The sequence below is a fragment of the Myripristis murdjan genome, chromosome 17, assembly GCF_902150065.1.
Source record: "Myripristis murdjan chromosome 17, fMyrMur1.1, whole genome shotgun sequence".
Taxonomy (NCBI): domain Eukaryota; kingdom Metazoa; phylum Chordata; class Actinopteri; order Holocentriformes; family Holocentridae; genus Myripristis; species Myripristis murdjan.
The window spans coordinates 15,446,985-15,466,765 of NC_043996.1; the positions used below are offsets into that span (position 1 = coordinate 15,446,985).

General features: G+C 41.9%; 1 protein-coding gene across 2 annotated transcripts in view; it reads left to right on the forward strand.

The window, feature by feature from the left end:
* LOC115374613 (SPRY domain-containing SOCS box protein 4-like) overlaps positions 1–19,781 on the forward strand; it is an 81,688-nt gene that overhangs the window by 16,690 nt on the left and 45,217 nt on the right. For both annotated transcript variants that reach the window (XM_030073595.1, XM_030073596.1), the window contains exon 2: positions 2,240–2,328. The gene's annotated coding sequence lies outside the window, so the exon portion shown is untranslated. The remainder of the gene's footprint in view (positions 1–2,239; positions 2,329–19,781) is intronic.

Sequence of the window (19,781 nt, forward strand, 5' to 3'; positions counted from 1 at the left end):
ATCAGTCTGACCTTTCCCCTCTCCAGTGTAGATAATAGGTATAATATATGAGGCTTTTTAGGTCTGCGTATTGACTTTTACTCACATGGCGCCTTTCTTGTATTGTCTCACTTCTCATTACTGGGAGTTGTCGGTACATTTAATGAGATTGAAACGTGCAGCTCAGCACTTGCGTAATGATTCTTCGTTGACATTGTCACCCGCCAACCCCACAATTGTTGGACTGTTTGCCTGATAAGCAGAGAGGGTGAGACAGGATGAGGGAATGAGCGGGAGACAGATGGGGCAAATCGCAACAAATCAAACCAGCGAGACGGGTGATTGACAGAAGGAGTTGCACAGAGGGAGAGACAGGAGACAGACAGAAAAGACAGACAGGTTCAGAGAGTGACACCCACAGAGAGCTGCTAATCCCCAGGTAAAGTAGATTATCGTAGCTGCTTGCCGCTCCCCCCAGTCAGTCTGGAGGAAATGGAGCTGCCATAAGCTGCTAACTTAAGTTTAGCCAACTGCTGTGGGCCCGACGACTGCTGCCCGTGCTGCTGCTCTGACCGCGATGCCCCACTGTTTAGCTCCATTCCACTCTGCACTCCTTGGCTCAGCTGTAACCTGCTTTTCCTCTCCGACGCCGCTGGACTTCGCTCTATTCCGTTCTGCTAGGGTACAAAGACTGTCTGTGCTGCTGCGCTGTCTCAGTCTGGTCTGCGTGTGTGTCTGTGTGTGTGTGTGTGTGTCTGTGTGCCTAAACATATGCAAGTGAATTTGCAAAGAGCCCTTGACTTATTGAAGAGCCCATGTTTGTGTATGTTAATGCCACTTTATATTTGCTAAACTGACGCTCGGCCTCTCGCAAACACATGCCTCATTATGTCTGAAGCTATCTAGTATGAAGCTGTGTGAATGGCATTCTGTCTTTCTTTCAGGGTGTTATGGACTCTCTTTCATCTGACAAACAAGGCCTTAAATCATTGCACACGGCAATATAGGTTCTTTCAATGGCTTCTTTATTGATTCTTTACTTTTTGCATTTACATTTGACCGGATCAGATATGACTGACTTTACCAATCCGTGTATGTGATAGGCAAACACACATACACACACACACACACATACACACATACACACGTACACACACAGTGCCACCTGTGGTATTTCTGTAGTTAATCTACTGCTACTGCCTCCAGCTAGTAGCTAGTGAACACAGAGGTTTTCTTCTTTTTCGGCAGTGCCTTCCCGGATGCACTGTGCTGATCATGGTATAGCTCTACAGTGGAGGGTGCTGGTATTGCAGTCAAATTATAAAGTCTATTGTAATGGTCATTACTATCAGAGAAATCTACTTACTAGTAGTTGATAATGCATTGCTATGCACTTGATTTGTTGATTTGCAATAGCAATTTGCACTCCTACACCAGTTTGTATGTGAAGCCTACTTACGTATTTGAAACCACAGTTCAAGCAAATTGTTTTGGAATACATTTAAATTTAATGCATATTGTATATTTTTGCTCTTTTAATAAGAAGTTGTGTGTGGTTTACTACTGCCTCATGCACAGAATTTCAACAACAAAAATACCCATAATAATAGCAATAACAACAACAACAACTACAACAATAATAATAATAACAGTAATAATAACAATAATAATAATAATAATAACAATGCTCTTGTAACATTGTTAGTACTTGGTATTGGCCGATACCCAAAGCCCAGGCATCAGAATTGGATCTGATTTGGGGGAAAAGAGGTGGACTGGTGCATCCCTATCAATTAAATGTTTCGTAGATGCAGATAACGTATGCCAAAATGAAAATGGCAGGCAATAACGACAAGTTTGGCACTGCTTCCATGGAAGGAAACAGCAAACTTATCAATCTTTTAAAAATGGTCATTTGTAGATGAAGAAGGCAGCCTCTTCTCGCACTATGACAGCAGAACAGACTGTGTCTTGCATGGCTGATATCAAGATTTGGGTCTCATTGCTCAGTCTGACATGTAGTAAATAGAAAAGACAATCAAAATCACAGTCTGTGGAGAATGTATTATGGTGCTACAGCGATTATATGGCTTACTGCTGCAGTCTGATTGCACCACACAGACATGAAGGCAACTAACTAACTAAGTAACTAAGAAAGACTGTGTTGTGAATGTGTTCAGGTGGCTATATTTGTCTGTGTGTCTCTGCATGAGACCTGGTGACTCACTCACTAACTTTGTCTCTGGTTTATCTATGGCAGGAAACCCTGTAGCTTACATGTTGGACTGACCTTTCACCTTCGACCCTGGCCTGCGCGGTCACATGCCGGATAAGGACATGTTGATGTAGGTAGGTAAGGCACCCTGTGAGGGGGAAATCCATGGAATTTCAATCCTAAAAATCAATCTGTAAAATTTAAAAGCACAGTAGTTGGTGATAATCTAAATCCATCAGACATTGTGGCAGTACTTTGTTGTCTGACCAAAAAATGTGTTTTGTGATATGATGTCCAAAGGAATAGTTTGTAGAGGCTTTGAAGACACACAGCAGGTGTGTCATGAGTCTTAAATGACCATTCCTGCATAACTGGAGCGTATCTCCTTTTCTATGTTTTCCATCGTTTTAATTTTGTTTTTTAAAAGATGTTTGCAATCAGTTTTGCAAGAAAGGTGGTCGAAAACAACTCCCCAGACTGATAATTGGGTCAGCAAACATAATCCATCTCTGAGAAGGAGAAGTCAACAATCATATTTTGCAAAGTTGCATCAGACCATATATCAGACTATAGGACTTTTACAATTTGAAAGATGTTCTGCTCATTGTAAGATGTCTGTTTAATTTTAATATGGGCGTTCGAGAATACCGCGAGAGCCAAGATGGCACAAGAGGGGGCGTTCCTTTACAAAATAAATCTTTCAACCAGTAACTAATGTTCTCTGCGGTCTTGTTAGTACATATCCTCTGTTACTCACAGCCCTATTCAAGCCACGGTATAAACCAAAACAAAATGAATCAGCTAGGCAATATAAAAGCACCATAAAATTGTCTACTGCGATGTAAAACCCCCCAAAATGCAGAAATAGAACAAAATATTCTCAAGTCAGACAGGAATAGTCCTTTGGTTATAAACACTTGCGGAATGTAGACTGGAGTTTTGTTTTTTTACTCATGGAGCTGCCAAGACTGCTCAAAATTGAAAAATCTTAGGGGTGTGGACGTACAATCACTGGCATAGTGTTGAGTTTTACATTCTCAGATTTTTGTTAAAGGAACAACAATATATATAAAAAAATCTGTATATTTTTTGCCTCTAATTTGAACTGACTGAGAGGGAGGATAGATACAGTTTGCTGGAGTTCTTTGGCAGGAAACAATTCCTAATGAAACTCTTTGGCCCTGAGGACTGTGGATTATACCCGGTGTCCATATCATTGTTTTTGGAAAGAGCTGTTGCTGTTGAGTTTTCACATGTAAATTTTTGGCAGATTGAGCTCCACAAAAGAATACCAATCCAGCCCCATTTTATTGGGCTGCCAGGAGAAAGGAGAGATGGCAGCAGACTGGAAACCTCTCCAGATCACACAGAAACAATCTGGATGGATAGAGCAAGCTAGGGAAAAGTGGGAAAAATAGCTTTTTTGTATTTTGGGTAAACTGTTCTTTTCACACTGACAGTTTTGCTTGTGTGTGGTAGTGTTTTTTCCATAATTGTGTGGTCAACAGCCCAGAGAATGAATGATGTGCTGTACCATATGTCTGCCTACCTTTCTTTCTGCTTGTTTGTCTTTCACCTGCCTGTTCCTTCATCTGTTTTTCTACCTCTTACATATATCTCTGTCTTTCTCTCCCTCCTTTTCATTCTGTCTGGATATCTCGTTATATGATGCTGAGTTGATTTCTCGGTATTCGGTTGTGATTCTGACACACACATACATATACAGTTGCCTCTGCCTAGATGCTATACAAAAATGCTGTGTATTTACTCTGTTTTTATTGTGTTATACCATATCAGGCAGTTTTTTCTGTAGGTGCTTCAAAGGCAACTGAAGAAACATACTCACTGACTCCCCACTCTCTTCTCTGTCTTCTGGTGCTACATCCATTTCTCTGGTCTATTAGAGAATATTTTTAATTCTTGTCATGCCATGTGCTGTGTGCCATGCCTAAGCTCTGCAGTGCGGTCAGCATTAGAGCTGATGTGTGTTGCAAAGTGGTAGTGGTAGACAGCAAAAAGATAGAACAAAATATAAATTATACAAGTCAACAATGACCACGATCTCCTCCATGACTGGTGCAAACCACCCTGGGATTTATTGTTTTTTTTTTTTTTTTTTTTTTTGTATTGTTCATGAGAGGAGTCTGAGACAAATACTGTAGTGAGCCAGTAAGTTTCTTTTTGTGTATACTAGATTATCAGTGTAAAAACACATCATTTCATAAGGGTTCATCAAATCTGACCCAGCAGTGTTTGAGATATTGAGTGTGAAGCTTTGGGCCAGGTTGGCCTGGCAGTGGGCCAATCAGTTTTATCTTCAAAATACTGGACCACAGTGTTGAAATCCCATCACATCATTCCTGCATGTTTCATCCAAAATAGGCCAGCAGAGGATGAAAAATTGGGCAGACGGTGAATGAACAAATGGTCAGAGATCAATTTATAGTCCCTTCCCTAGACCTTGATTGTGGGTGACAATTACTGTAGATAATCTACACATTTACACATGGAAAGGGAAAACAAGCAATAAAAAGACACATAAGGGCTGTTAAGGCAGTAAAAGTGATATCTTTTCCAACCCTATGGTATAAGCTGCTATATATTGCACTGTGGCAGTAATGTGCTTTTTGCTTCAGGCCACACAAGGGTTAGCGTAACAATTCAGCTTCTAGTAGACAGTTATAATGACTTCTGATGTTACAGCTGGGCCAGTAAAAGGTTTACCAATGCTGCTTCATTGCTACGGACACAGAGGTTGAATACTAAACTCTAAATACTGGCTGATACAGTAATAAGCTGGTGCATTTGTTTTACTGAGCACAACAAAAACAGATCACCTAGGGGTCACTGGCTACTAATGAGAGAGAGGCACAATGTATTGTAATGAGAGAAATGTTGCTCCCTTGTGCAGTATGTGTGAAGGTGATGGAAAATTACAGTTTTTTTTTTTTGGTTTTTTTTTTTGACATGTTACATATCGGCTCTTATTATTGGAAATTTCAGTTGAATACTGATAGCCTATTTTAGCCCCACATCACCCAAATATCAGTGTTGGTGTAGCTAATTGTAATGACCCTTTTAGAAGGATGAGCAAAGTTCTATTGAAATTCTCTGCACACAGATGCCCAGAGCCATTTAATTGAAAGATTTGGCCACTATCAGACATTTAATTGACAAATGATACAGTGATGTAATGGGAGTCTGCAGACAGAGGTTAAATTTGTGTGGTCTCTCACCGTCTTCGGAGGGGAGATTGCCACCTATTGCATGCTGATCTGTGTGTGTGTGTGTGTGTGTGTGTGTGTGTGTGTGTGTGTGAATGTGTGTGTGTCTGCATGTGAGTGTGCAAGTTGTTTAATGATTTAGGGTCTCTGTGGGCTATGGAGAGCAGGGCTTGGTACGTTGCAACGAGGGGTCAGGAGGGAGAAATGCAGACCAGCAGCTGTTGGAGAGGAGGGTGGAAGAGTAGAGGAAAGGGGAGGAGAGGGGAGATGAGGGGAGCATTTGAGGTGGAAGAAGAAATAGTGGGAGGAGATGCATGGCAGGAGGTGATGGGTTGAGTGATGGATGAACAGAGCACAGAGAAGGAGAGGAGAGGAAGGCTGTCAGGGAAAGGGGATAAAGGAGAGGACAGCAGAGAGGAGAGGGATGGAGAGGGGTGAGAAAGAGGCTGAAGAGCTGGACAGAAAGAGAACTCTATATGTGTGAGAAGAGTGGGACTGTGGCTCATAAAGAGAGCTTGCCTTTAATTGAAGGAGACACCGAAATGTTGTGTTTCCAGTGGAGAAGCAGAGAGAGAGAGAGAGGGAGAGAGATGGAAATTAAAGCACTAGAACACTGTCTGTCCCTCCTGCTGCCTCCATTTACTGTCATTGATTCTGCAGCCAGGCTGAATTAATGCCTACCTACTGTACTTAGATGGCTTGCTTCTGTATCGATGTGTAAGAGGGAGAGAAGAGAAATGGAGGCCATCTGTGTTTCATTTAGGCTTACAGTTGTGATCATGCAGTATGTTGTGCATGTTTCTACATATTTGTGCTCTTGTTTTTACAATTATGATGATGAACATTCTCATTATCTCAAAACATTTCTCCAGTCCTCACTTTTTAAGGGGCTATATTTTTAGGGTTAACATTTGGGTGTAGGTATAAGCCTAGAGTTAGGTTTAGGCTTAGATTTAAGTGTTAAGGTTAAAGTTAGTTGAGGATGAGAAGTTGGTTAGGTTAGGCTAGGGAAAGACAAAGGTTCGTGTAAGATTAATTGTTAAAATGGTAAGTGGGGTTAGTTATGGGATCAGTAACAGAGTGGGGTTAATTTTTTGCTTAAAGTAAACATTTGTCTTGCATTATGTGGCTTCTTTTCTTTTGGACTCGTATGTTTGCAAGTTCAAGTTTAAGTTTATTACTAAGCCCAGTATCATTGATTACCGTCTCCAGAGGCTTCACATGCCCACAGCTTTACAACAAACAGGATGACACCTCCTGACTTAATTTAAAAAAAAAAAAAAAAAGAAGACAACAGCTTTCCCTATCATTTATTAGCGACAGTCTACACTGACTGCAAGACATCAAAGACTCAAAACTAAAGGTGACGATGCTTTATTGGAGGTGTGGCTTCAAAATTATGGAATGATCTTCCCTATTAGCACATTGGAAGTGTGGAGTCCCTCACCACTTTTAAAGAGCAGCTCATGGGTTCAGGTTTGTCTTGGTAGTTAGTCTTGGTAGTAGGTTTGGATTTTTTTACTTTAGGGTATTTTATCAAGTACTTTGTAACTTTGTGACTTCTGTCTGTCAGAGATGCTGTATAAATAAACTTAATTTATTTACTTACCTATGTATTCAGTGGAAAGCCCTCTTAAGTATGATATCATATATCTTTGTGTGTGTGCGCATGTTTGTAATTTGGGTCCACGTGTGAAAAGAAAGACTAATCAGCTTGAGCTCCAAATCAGCCTATGAGTACTCCCTTACCTCTCTTTCACTGTTACCTTGTCCAAACTGGCGCTGTTCCCATCTCTCTCTTTCTCTCTCTCTCTCTCTCTGTCAGCCATCTGTACACGGTAATTCTATCATCCACTCTGCTCCTCCTCCAGCTCTCCTTCCTCCACCTCTCCGTCTTCACCCCTCACCCTGAGGCCAGCACACTGCCTGCACGTTTCAGACCCCCTTTTCCTTTCTTCTCTACTGCTCTCCTCCCCTCCTTCCATCCCTCCCTCCGTTCTGTAGATCCTTCTCCCCTGGGCCGGATGGACAGTTGGATGGCTTTGTGTTTGACACGTGTGTTGGCAGGAGGTAGTTCCCACATGCACATACACATATACAGACGCACACACATACACACCTATTGCTATTGTCAGTAAGCTGCTCAGCTGTGAGGCCCCTGGCCCTAATTCTCTTTAAGGGGGTGAGAGGAGGGCCTCCTTTGTCCTGCAGATTAGCTCACGCACGCACACACACACACACACACACACACACACACACACACACACACACACGTGTCCTCATACCCCATGGGGTCCCTTAAGTGTGAATGTGCCCTGAAGCAGAAAATCAGGGGGCAATTTGCGCCATGTGTCCAGGCACAGAAGAGGAAGATGGGGGTGTGCTGCAGGCTGTTTGTGGCATTATGTCAAAGGGTATTTTTCATATATTTGGGGTGATAGAATCATAATTTGAATCCCTTTGTTGGACAAGTGAAATAAGTGATAAATGTACAGGAATTTGACTATGGCTTTGTGCACTGACTATTTACACAGTGGATACTTATTATAGGGGGACATTTAGCATCATAAGCATCAAAGCATTCAATTCTATGTGAATTCAAAGTATTCAGGCAGTGTGGCACACAATAGATTACAGTACTGAACACTTTTGATCTCAAAATTAATTATCTGTGCCTTAGATACAATAACTGAAAGTATGACACAGTATGTGATTTGTTTGAAGCTATTTATTGCATAAAATGCTATTATTTTGCATCTGCAAGATAGCAGGGTTGTATCTTTGACACCAGATAGTGCAATTTCAGTGAAACATTTACATATGTTATTGCTGTGATCTTGGACAATACAATCAATTTTTCTGATCACTGACTTGAAGCAAAGCCTCCCAAAACTAAAACCCAGAAAACCAAGTACCTAATCCAGTGAATGTCAGTCTGATTTTGTGGGCTATGTTTTACATGCAGATGAGCCTGTATTCATAGCAGTAATATAATCTATTGAACCAGAAAATGTGCTCATATCCCTGCAAAATCAACCTGGACGTTGCCACAGTGTCTGCAGAGCTGATCTCCCACTGTCAAGGGATCATTACCAGGTTGTTTCGCCTGATGGCATTACTGAACAAAATTACTACAGTCCTCTTTTTGTACTGATGACAATACTTCATTGTCACAAATGTGCTGTGGGACCACACAGAATTTGTGTGGTCTTTATTGATTCCTGTGGGGAAATTGGTTGGTTGCAGGTATGTAGGAAAAGAAAACACCAGCAAAAAATAGGATATATTGCAAATTAAGGTAAGAAGAAACAAAATCTGTATGTACACAAATTGTGACTGGACTATATATAAAAAAAAATACAAATAATGTTTACATTTGCTTCAAACTGTATTTTCGCCAATTGACATCAAATCCCCAACCGTGCAAATCATAACATGCATGATGAACTTAAACCCAGCTTCACAACATAACGACCTTGGTGGAAACAGGGCCTCAGATTCCTTGCCAGATTTGTGCCCTCAGTTTAAATCCCTTCCTCCCTACCTAATATGTATATTATGTTAAACCTACAGTGCCTGCATGTATTCAAAGCCATTGACCTATATTGGCTGTTGCTGTGAGTGTGTGTATGAAATGTATGTGTGTCTGGGGTAAAGGTAAGCGGGCTGAGCAGTATGTCTGCTTCCCTTGATCCATGGCCAGTGAGTGTGTTTGTACAGGGTTGCTCATTTCCCCAACATTCAGTGTGAATGAGGCCAATTGATTTACTTTGGTGTGTGTGTGTGTGTATATATTGGACAGTAACCACCTTTGTAGGTATATGTTTACCAGACCCCACTTCATTTATTTATTAACATTTTTAGTTTCTACCTGTTTAAGACTTTCTTTTGGGCAGTTACAAACCTTCACATGTTATGGTTCTGATCTTGTATGAAGCATGATCATTCATTGTGCCAAATGCTCTGGGAAATATTTTATCTATTTTTGCACATGTAAACAGTGAGTTACTACTTAATCTGGACATTAAAAGCAAAGTTGTGTGTCAGTCATGCCCATTAGAAGAAATCTGTAATTGATATTATGCATTCTGTGTAATATTTTAAATTGAATATTTTATACTGAATCAACTGAAGTTGACAGAACTCATGGTATTGCATATCATTGTTCAGTGATTATTGACAGGAGTAACAGATAAATCATATTTTCACTTCCACAAATATCACACACTTGCAATGATAAAGTCCTGATTTTATTTTGATATCTATCCAATAAGTATCTGTACTGTTGCAAGGAAGTAACTGAATAAGTTAAATGCAGCTGATTTGCTGCTGCAGAGTGTACAGCTTTATTGGGAGTTTTGTGTGTCTCCAGTATAAAGCTAAATGTCATCAGCATATATGCTTATTTTGTGATTAACTGATCCTATTGTGAGGACCTGTTATCTGACTGTTGTGATATGGCTGAAGGAGGAAATTCAATGAAAATGTGAAGAGTCAGAGACAATGACCATCTTTGTCATGTACCTTTATACAGTTGAAACATTTGAGAGGTGTTTCCATTAGCAATGGCAAAACCCTGGGAGAGTTGTATAGAATCTGAATCCATTTCTGAAAATTTCCACCAAAACTTAAATGTTTCAGGGTAGATGGCAAAATTTCTTTGACTTTATCAAAAGCCTTTCCGTATACTATGATATTATACTTTTATTTATCTTTTCATGTATCATATATTTACCAGTCTTTGCTTAATTAATTAGTTTTTTGGGGGCATGAAGGTTTAGTAGGGTTAATTTTAATTGTTATGGTGGAGTTAAGTTATATTTTGGCAATATGAATTACTAAATGCATACTGCACACTTTTTGTTAACTGTAAATGTCTGAAATACAATGATTTACTTTCCCACAACCCTCTACTGTGAGCAAAATGTGAAGTTTCTGCCAGTGTGGACATGAATATGTGCAACGATATGGTAATGCTGGAGTGGGAGAGCAGATGTAGTGAGGATTTGCACTCCCCAGTGGTCCCAGCAGCCCAGGGAACAGGAAGTCCATACAGGAAGTGAGGTGGGCCTCAATGTATGACCACACACTGAACTCTGTCTCACGACTGTATGTATACATGAAGTGTGTGTGTATGTGGTTATGTACACATGTATGGACTTCTTCACATAAGAGTTCAAGTGTGTGTGTGTGTGTGTGTGTGTGTGTGTGTGTGTGTGTGTGTGTGTGTGTGTGAGTTTGTGTAATATATACTTTTAATAACTACCTCGTAGGGTTAAAATATTCTCATGGAGTTGTGTGTGTGTGTGTGTGTGTGTGTGTGTGTGTGCGTGTGTGTGTGCGCACATGTATGCGTGTGTTTGATTTTGAGTGTGCATGTGCTATGCTGAACTCTTTCTTCACTTCCCTACTGTGTGAATGACTGATTTAGCTGGGGAAATAGCTCAAACAACTCAAGACCAATAAATAGACTTAGTCATCACTTCACTTCATAGCCAAGTTATGAAGCAATGTGCAGATGTGGGCAAATATTATTGCATAATGACAGGAAAGTACAGACAGCATGAAGAGGAATGGAACAGAGCAGAATGAAACAGAGCAGATCATCAGCCGAACAGAGCCGAACAGATCTGGTACTGTCATAGGATCTAGTAATTTGTGATTAATGATATAGTGCACTAATTATTTTAATTTTACATATGGTATACAGGAAGCAGTATACTGTAGGCTTATGTTTTAATGCTTATAGAAGTGTTACTCCTGTTATTTTGTGTGTGTACATGTGCAGTGTGTATGGCACGTGTATGTGTATGTGTGTGTGTGTGTGTGTGTGTGTGTGTGTGTGTGTGTGTGTGCGTATGTGGACATGTGGTGGTGTGTGCCTTTGAGGGGAGGAGGGGGGCAGGTTGGTTTGGTTGGTTGGCTCAGTGTGAGCTCTTTGTAAGTAGGGGGAAGCAGGGAGGGGAGAAGGGAGAAGGAGTGAAATGGGTGTTTCTCAGCTGCCTGCCGGTCTGGTTGCTGCTGGTAACTTTGCTTGATGAGATCAGAAGGGATCGGCTTTCAGCCCTTCATCTCTCTCTCTCTCACTCCCGCTCGGAGAGACTGGAGTGGAACTGAAACTAAGTCGGACTTGGGGTAGTTGCCAACAGAGAATGTCGTGGCAACCATACCTTGGAAACACTATGAGTTACAGTGCGAATGTGTTTCCGGGGGGGCAGCAGAAGTGATAGCCTTGGGACAGATAAGCCCCAGGGAGGGAAAGAGGGAGGGAACGAGGGAGGGAGGGAGGTGAGAGGTGGAGGGAGGAGGGGTGGGCAGCTTTCTGAGGAAAGAGGGAGTCTTTCTCTCAGTTGGACTTGCCGGCTTCTGGTCTCCTCTTCTTCCTCCTGTCTGATTCTGTTCTCTTCTTCGCCGGCCGGAGGAGTTTGGCTGTGTTTTCTGCTGTCTGGATTTAAACATGGACTCAGGTTGAGCGGATACACAAAGAGAGAGAGAGAGACATAGAGACAAAAGCCACCGGAGATTCTCTGTAAGCAGCTTGTTGTATTGTGTGGAGAACAAGATGTAATGTGCTGTTGCTGTATGTGTGTCACTGAGAGAGGTTGCTACTGTTTCAGGTGGATTTCAGTGTGTTGAGTTAGAGAGCGAGTGTGTGTGAGAGAGACAGATGCAGACTATAGTTGTGCTTGGCACTGCTGTACTCTGTTGTGCCATGCCGTGTGATTTGTGACAGCATATATATCTATATCTATATATAGATATAGATATAGATTGATATGCAATGTGCTGAGAGTTTAGAGCTAAGTATTACTATTTACATTCTGTTTACAGCAGATGTGCCACTGTTAACCTTTTTACAACGTGCTCTCAACATTTTACTCTCCTGTGGCTGCTGCTGTAGACTCTTCCAGGCAGATTGCTTCCTCTCTCTCCCCACTCCATCTCCCCCTCTTGCTCATCTTCTTTCGTCTTTAATTCTCTTAATGGTCTGGAGGCCCCAGCTGGCCAGCTGGGATACCCCTGTCTGAGTATGTGCGAGTGTGTGTGTGTGTGTGTGCATCTGCCAGCCTGCCTTTGAGTGGGAGAGATAGAGAGTCGGGAGTTCTTGGATAAGCCGCCCTAGGATTTCCCTGCTCACATACAATAATAGGATAGATCCCGCTTTCTATTTTTAAACACAGTGTTTGTCTATAGTGTAGAAACACCCCTAATCTGACGGCTTGGTTCACACTGGTTCCAGTAGCTTTCTCACAATGTTGTGTTTAGTCTTTACAGGGGGAGGAGGGATGGGGGGGTTGATTTGTGTGGCCTGTCCTGGAATAGAGAGATAGTGGCTCTCCTTTCTGACTTTATCCTTTTTGTTTTGTCAGCTGCATGTCTCTCTCTTTCTCTCTGTCTCTCTCTCCCCTTCATCTATTCTACTGTATTTTTTTCTTTTACCCTTTTTTATTTCTCTCTCTCAATTCCACATAGCCTTTCCACTCTCTATGTGCTTTTCGGTTGGGCTTTTTATTTAAATAATCTCTGTCTGTGCACTGTTTCTAATTGCCTCATCTTTTCTTCCCCCCTTCCTTTCTCTTTCATTTTCTGTGTCTCCCTGGCTGCAATTTGAGAACAGTAGGGAGGTTTTTCTCTATCGTGCTCTTCTGTGTGAGTGCTCCGCTGTGCGATGTGTGTGTCGGTGGGTGTGTGCGCGTGCTTTTCCCTGCTAAATGTCCTGGCACAGCAGCCCATGTTCCAGTTTGGAGAGATCAATTTTAGGAGAACATCTTGGTGAGCGAGTCAAGTGCCTCAATCAAAAAATGTGTTTGTGTGTATGTGTGGTTGTCTATGAGGAAGAGAAAAAATGTTTACTCTGGGTTCTTTGTTGTGTGCAATGCTGTGCATACTTGTGAGTTTCAGGCTATGTGTTAATGTGTATACCTGTTTATATACCCAATTTAATTTTTTTTTTTATTGTACTGTACATATTATTAATATTTTTCTTCTATTTTCTACTTCACCTAGAGTTGCTAATGCAATTAAAGTATTAAATTCACATTGGTTGCAGTTTTCATGCCAAGGGAAAAAGACAGTCCTTGGGTCTGGGTGTGACGTGTGTCCTCACACTGTGCAAGTGGGTTTGATGCGTTCGGCAGCAGCAGTGAGGCGTACTTAGCCAGACTTTGATTCAGTTTCATTACTGCTGGGGTTGTGAATCTGCCATCTAAATCTCCTGCTACCCCTGAGAGCGTTATAGATGACACCACCAAGGCCTCCTGTGTTTGCGTGTGTGCCTGTGTGTTCGTGTGTGTACATGTATGTGAGCTGGAGAGAGATGAATAGGTTTTGCGTAGGAGTCGGTAAAGGAGTGCTCTATCACTGTAACACTAATGGTCTTCCCTTAAGGCACCATAGACTTAAAAGTGTCACAGCAGGCGTGAGAGAAATATAGGCAGATAGAAGCAGATTCAGAGAGAGCAGGTTCATTTGTCCATGTATTTCAGCCTGTTTTCAATCTAATTACAGTGCTACATTCTAAATTTTGGGCCACTTACTAGGAAGTAGGCCGGGGAATATAAGAATAGATATCATAAGGATTTTGGATATCATCACGTGGCACAAGAGATGCAGTTTTCCGAACTTATTTGACTGTTCTAGCTGTTGTGTTATTTGCCATCTGCTTGATCATCATATCCACATTACTAATGATTGTTTATCAGAAATCTCTTGGGTGTAAATATCTTATTGAAGCACCAGTAGTCATCCCTACAATGTCAATACAGGATTGATATAAAGGTATTTGGTCAAAGATATCATGATGTTTTGTCCATATCGCCCAGCTCTGCCACTTATGTTGACGCAAAAGCATAATACTGTTCAAAGCTTAAATGACCAATACTAAGTCAGCACTCAAGAAAATAGAGGCAGAAAGCATATTTTATTTGAAGAGAATAACAAATCAGAGCAAGTAAAAGAGGATGACATGGGTGAGGAGATATGATTCAGTGAGGAGAAAATGAGGTCTTTCCTGAAGAGTTTTGGTGACGAAAGAAAGAGAGTTACTCTGCTCTTGAGATGAGAGCCAGGAAGCATAAAATTGATGCATCAGGGAAATTTCACCAAGGGCTCTGTAACCATCAACTCACCCAATAAAGGTCATCCCTTTAAAATACATACTCAGTCAGTTTCTCATCTCCATGTGCGTGTGTGTGTGTGTGTCAGTATAACCTTTTGTGTGTGTGTGTGTGTGTGTGTGTGTGTGTATTTACTTGTGTACAGAATTTTGCAGACCATTCTTTTTCCTGTGTGCTGAGCCCGCATTGATTGCAGCATGTTAGATTGCTAGAGCGCTTGGTGGCAGGTCGGAGATAATTTGTACCAATTCATAGGGTGTCAAGTCGAGAGAGAGAGAGGGAGAGAGATCGAGGGAGAGAGGGAGATAAAAAAATAAGAGAAGGCTTAGAAGAATAGACAAGAAAGTCAGCCATGAGGAGAGAGAGAAAGGAGAGATGACAGAGTGAGTGTGAAACAGCATTGTAGTTAGCTAAAATGAAAGGAAGATGAAGGAGAAGGAAAAAGACAAATCCTCACAGAGAGATAGGGATGACAAGGCGTGGTGACATCTCCCTTTACTACTACCTAATAAGTGCAGAGACTTCTATATGAACACGCTACACCTTCTCATCTGCTTCTAGAAAAGTTCAAAGTCCCAGGCTGGATCCTCTGTGTTTTGACATCCTGCTATGAGCCAGACGGTACAGTTTATGTCTAGCACTGGCATCTTCTGCTGCTGAGGAATTCCCTTAGTAGGAATGAATTTCAGCAATGTAGACAGGATGGTAGTTTGTTTAATGTAGAGGGTACAGTTGGTACGATGAAGTTATATAATATAAATTTGGGGTTGCGTGTCAAAAAACTGAAAATACCCTGTGCACAGCAACACTTCTCTCCTGGGTGCAAATTGGTGCAGATTAAACACAGTGAACTGGAATTCTCAGTGGGTTTGTGTGTGTTCATGTGTGTGTCTATGTTTGTGCTGTTTGTGGATGATTACTGCTTTTATAATAGTGGAGTAAAAATGTCGCCACAACAATGGAAACAGATAGAAGTGGTCATTTTGGGATTCATTTTTCGGACCTCTCTGGGATAAGTCATTTATTTACGGGTTAGGACAGGGATAGGCACCCATGTGCCATGGAGAGCCAAGAGTCTGCAGGTGTTCATTCCAACCAAAAACTACAACCAGGTGATTTCACCGATTACCTCACTTTCAAGCAGAGTGGAAGAATGAATCAGTGGCACATGGTTGCCTAGCCCTGGGTTAGGATGTAACATCAGCGTTAAGATTGTAAGGTTATATAGGTCATGCAGTGGTATGCTTAAAGTCATGCTTAAAGTCAAGGTCATGGTCAGAGCTTTGTCAGTGAAGGGAAGGCCACAATATCATGCCATGTGATACAGATTGATATGATGTGATTACAGTACTATGCCATATGGTACATTTTTATTTCCTTGCAAGGTAAACAACTTAAGGTTGTGCATGTATGTATAAGTTATGTATTTATGCTTGTGGATGTTATAGTGAGACACATAAGGTTGAAATTAACAGTGGTCAGTAGTCATAGGTAGTACACAAAACAGACATATAAAACATGAAAAATATGTATAAATATCTTTGGCTGATACTGGTACCTGACTTTCATAGGAGCTTTTCAATTTGGACTATAGTAACGCTGTTTTAACTGATGTTTGTTTGCTTTTGCTTGATCTTCAATGCCCCCAAGTTAGCTAACCAGTCAGTGTACTACAAAATAAACAAGTCAGTACTGCTGCTGAATATGCTGCATATTCTGTCATCCATAACTCATTGTACCTCTAGACCTCCGTACAAGTAAACATGCTCACCAATAACAAACTAAATGAAACTAGCCAACAGTTTGCAAGGCTGGGTTAGAGATGCCTTCACAAAAGACAAGGAGAAACACACCTACTTTTGAACATTGTGAAAGACTTGGATATCAAGATATTTGGACATGCATAAATATCGCAACATTGACATTTTCAATCAGGTGGTTGAACAAATGAAAGACGGAGGCTGTGTTTGCATGGTTGAACATCATTTTCTTTAGCAGTATAAACAACTTAGGAGGAATATTGTCTTTTTCAGAATAAGGGCAAAGCAGAATATTTTGTGCATGTAAATGCAGTCACATATTCAGGTGGGTACTGTATTATTATCAGTAATATTGACTGGCCCAGCTTGAGTGGTCAGGCAAAGGAAGACATGAATGCTTGAATACTTTTACTTCTGCCACTAGTCTGTTCATCTCAGAGGTGAAAGATGTAGTTGCTTATGTGGTGAATAAAACAGACGAGACATGTCTAAATTGCATGTATTCAACACGCTTTCCATATGGGTGCCGCGGTGTCTCAGCACACTTAGGATGCATGTGCATGCCATGTGCTTGCAACTTTAGTTAAAATGGGGGCTCATGAATCTGGCTTCATTACATGTCAGACCCCTTTCTCTCCAGTGTTTTGGTTGCTCTCCACTCTCCGTTCACTGGAGGAGGGAAAATGCCTTAAAATATCTTCCAAAAATGTTCCCCATCAAAATTTGATTGCATGTGACTCTGTAAATGAAGCCCATTGTTTCCACAGTTTAGTGGTGGGTACATTAATACACACACAGACGCAGGGAGGCTGACTGACTGTCTAGCCGATACTCCTGGGCGCTCTGCTTCCTGTGTGGCCTTGCGGGTCACTGGCTGTCCTCTGTTGAGTGTTACACACTCTGTCTCTCTCTCTCACACACACACACACACACACAGTAAATAACTTTTAACATTACATGGAAAACATGATTGCCATGAGTCATAAGATTAGTCTAAACATTGTGTCTTGGATCCTTCTCTAAAGAGCTTGTCATGCTCTCTGTGGAAAAGCCGACAGACGTCCTATGGTCTGTTCTCAGAGGGTGGTGCATTATGAGTGAGAGGTTCCTCAGCAGTTTCCCTTCCCTGTGTGTGTGTGTGTGTGTGTGTGTGTGTGTGTGTATGCATGTGTTTGTGTGAGACTTCAAAGCCTGTCTGCCCAGTCATGGCTTGTTGGACAAATTCGAATAAAACGCGGTCTGTGAGGCAAAGTGATGATCTTTCTCCCTGTCTCTGTAATAACCCCCACCCTCCCACACACTCACACACTCATACACACATACACACACATGGACACAGTCTCTTTCTCTCACACACACATAAACACACACATATAGAGGTCCAAACCACCCACACACACTTTGTTACTGTGTGGACCTTGCTAGAAGTGCAGCAGAAGGAGACAAATGAAGCCCGTCTACCCACATGGTGCTCTCTGCTGTCTGCCTTTGGCCTCATCTTTATCCCTTTTTATCTCATACTTCTCCTCCTTTTCTTTCACAAGGCTTTTGGAACAGTTTTAATAGAACCTGTTGGTCTTCTTTTGTCTCCTCTTCTCTGTCTGTACTCGCCTTCATCAAGGCTATTTTGGTCGTTTTTTTGCTGCTGTACTCACACACCTCCCCTCCCTCTTTTTGGCACATTTCCTTAGACTTCCGTCCTCCTCTCCGTTCCCCTTTGAAACTCCTTTGTGTTATTTGATATTTACAGAACCACACTTAATGGCCAAGCTCTAAGCATCAAGATCCAACTAATAAGAACAACTAAAAATCTTGTCTTTTTCGGAAAGCACAAATGTGTCCGAACAGGCGTGAATAAATAATGTGAAAGTATCTCGAACATAGCGTCCTCATATCCGTCGCTCCCCACTGTTAAAGGTAAATAAATCCTAATTTAATGCTGCTTTCTAATGCTGCATTCATGCCTTTTTAACCACAAGCCATCAGTGGCTGTCATAAAACATGTTAAATCTTATCATAAAAAATGTGTGTATGGTGCAATATGCTCCTTAGTCCCCTCCATACTTGCCTGTCCCTGCTGAATGAAAACATGCAGGTAGGAGGATGCAGACGACTGACTGAGGCCTCTCTTGAATGAACGGGGAGCAGAGGGGCTGGAGAGGGTGAGTGACAAGAGAGAGAGAGAGAGAGGGAGAGAGACAGAAAGTGATGGGGGGAGCTGTAAATCAAACAGAGAGGACAGTGTGAAAGAGAGAGAGTGAGGGAAAGTAAACAACAGATGGTGGAACCATGTTGCAGCTCTCCACAGCAGACGCCGAGCCAGCCCACCAGCCTCTCGAGAGGTTACCATGCAACGGTGACCGTGACGACGCAGGGTCAGATGTCAAGTGTCCCCTTATGACAGCCCATAATACCAGACTGCTATCCACATGCCCTTCCAGACGGGTTACACACACACTGAGCGTTTGTACCTTATTAAACTATGTTTTCTTTGGCTGGAGGCAGCGATGGGAGTGATGACTCTGGAATCTTCCATGAGGCATCCAGCTCGAACCCACCTGCCAACCGCGATGACACACACTGAGGCAGCTGTTTGACAGTGTGTGTGTGTGCGTGCGTGTGAGTGTGCGTCAGAGTGTGCCCGACCACTGAACCCTCTCATGCTGAGGAGCAAACTGAGTAGTGGCACACATTGGCTGCCAGCTGCCATGACCTCATTCATATAGAGAGAGAGAGTGAGAGAGAAAGAGGGAGAAAGAGGGAGAGGGAGAGAGAGAGAGTGAGAGAGAGATGGAGAGGGAGAGAGAGTGAGGGCGAAAGTGAGAGTGAGAGAGGGAGAGAGAGGGAGAGAGAGGGAGAAAGGGAGAGAGGGTGAGAGGGAGAGAGGGAGACTAGACAGGCTGTCTAGCTGTCTGCCCTGGTCAACGTATTTCCTGTGGGGCCATGTGATCTCTCTCTCTCTCTCTCTCTCTCTCTCTCTCTCTCTCTCTCTCTCTCCCCCCTCCCACCCCCTCTCTCTCTCTCTCTCACACACACACACACACACACACACCACTCTGTTGTGTGTTGGCTTGTTTGGTGGGAATATTTGAGATTGTGTCACTCTTTGGTAAAACAAAAATACCCTAGAGAGATTGTGTTATCATCTTATAACACTGCTGTACATAAAGTAGACTTTTATATATTTTCAAAGCAAACTCTTGTGTTCTAGTAATGAGGGGTTTGGGTTCGGTCTACTTATGAGGTACTATTTATTTAAAAAAAAAAAAAAACCCCAAAAAAAACAGACTTGGCTCTGAGCCCCATGCCTTGTAATTACATAGTACTGTATATACTCAGTAGTGAACTGACATTTCACCTTCTGTTGTTATACCTTCATTTAGTATCACAGCTTCCTCTGTGGCTATTTTGTGTCCTTCCTGGCAAATATTCAGTACAGCTGGGAACACAATGTAGCAAATACCATAAAGTCTTTAGGTTTACACTT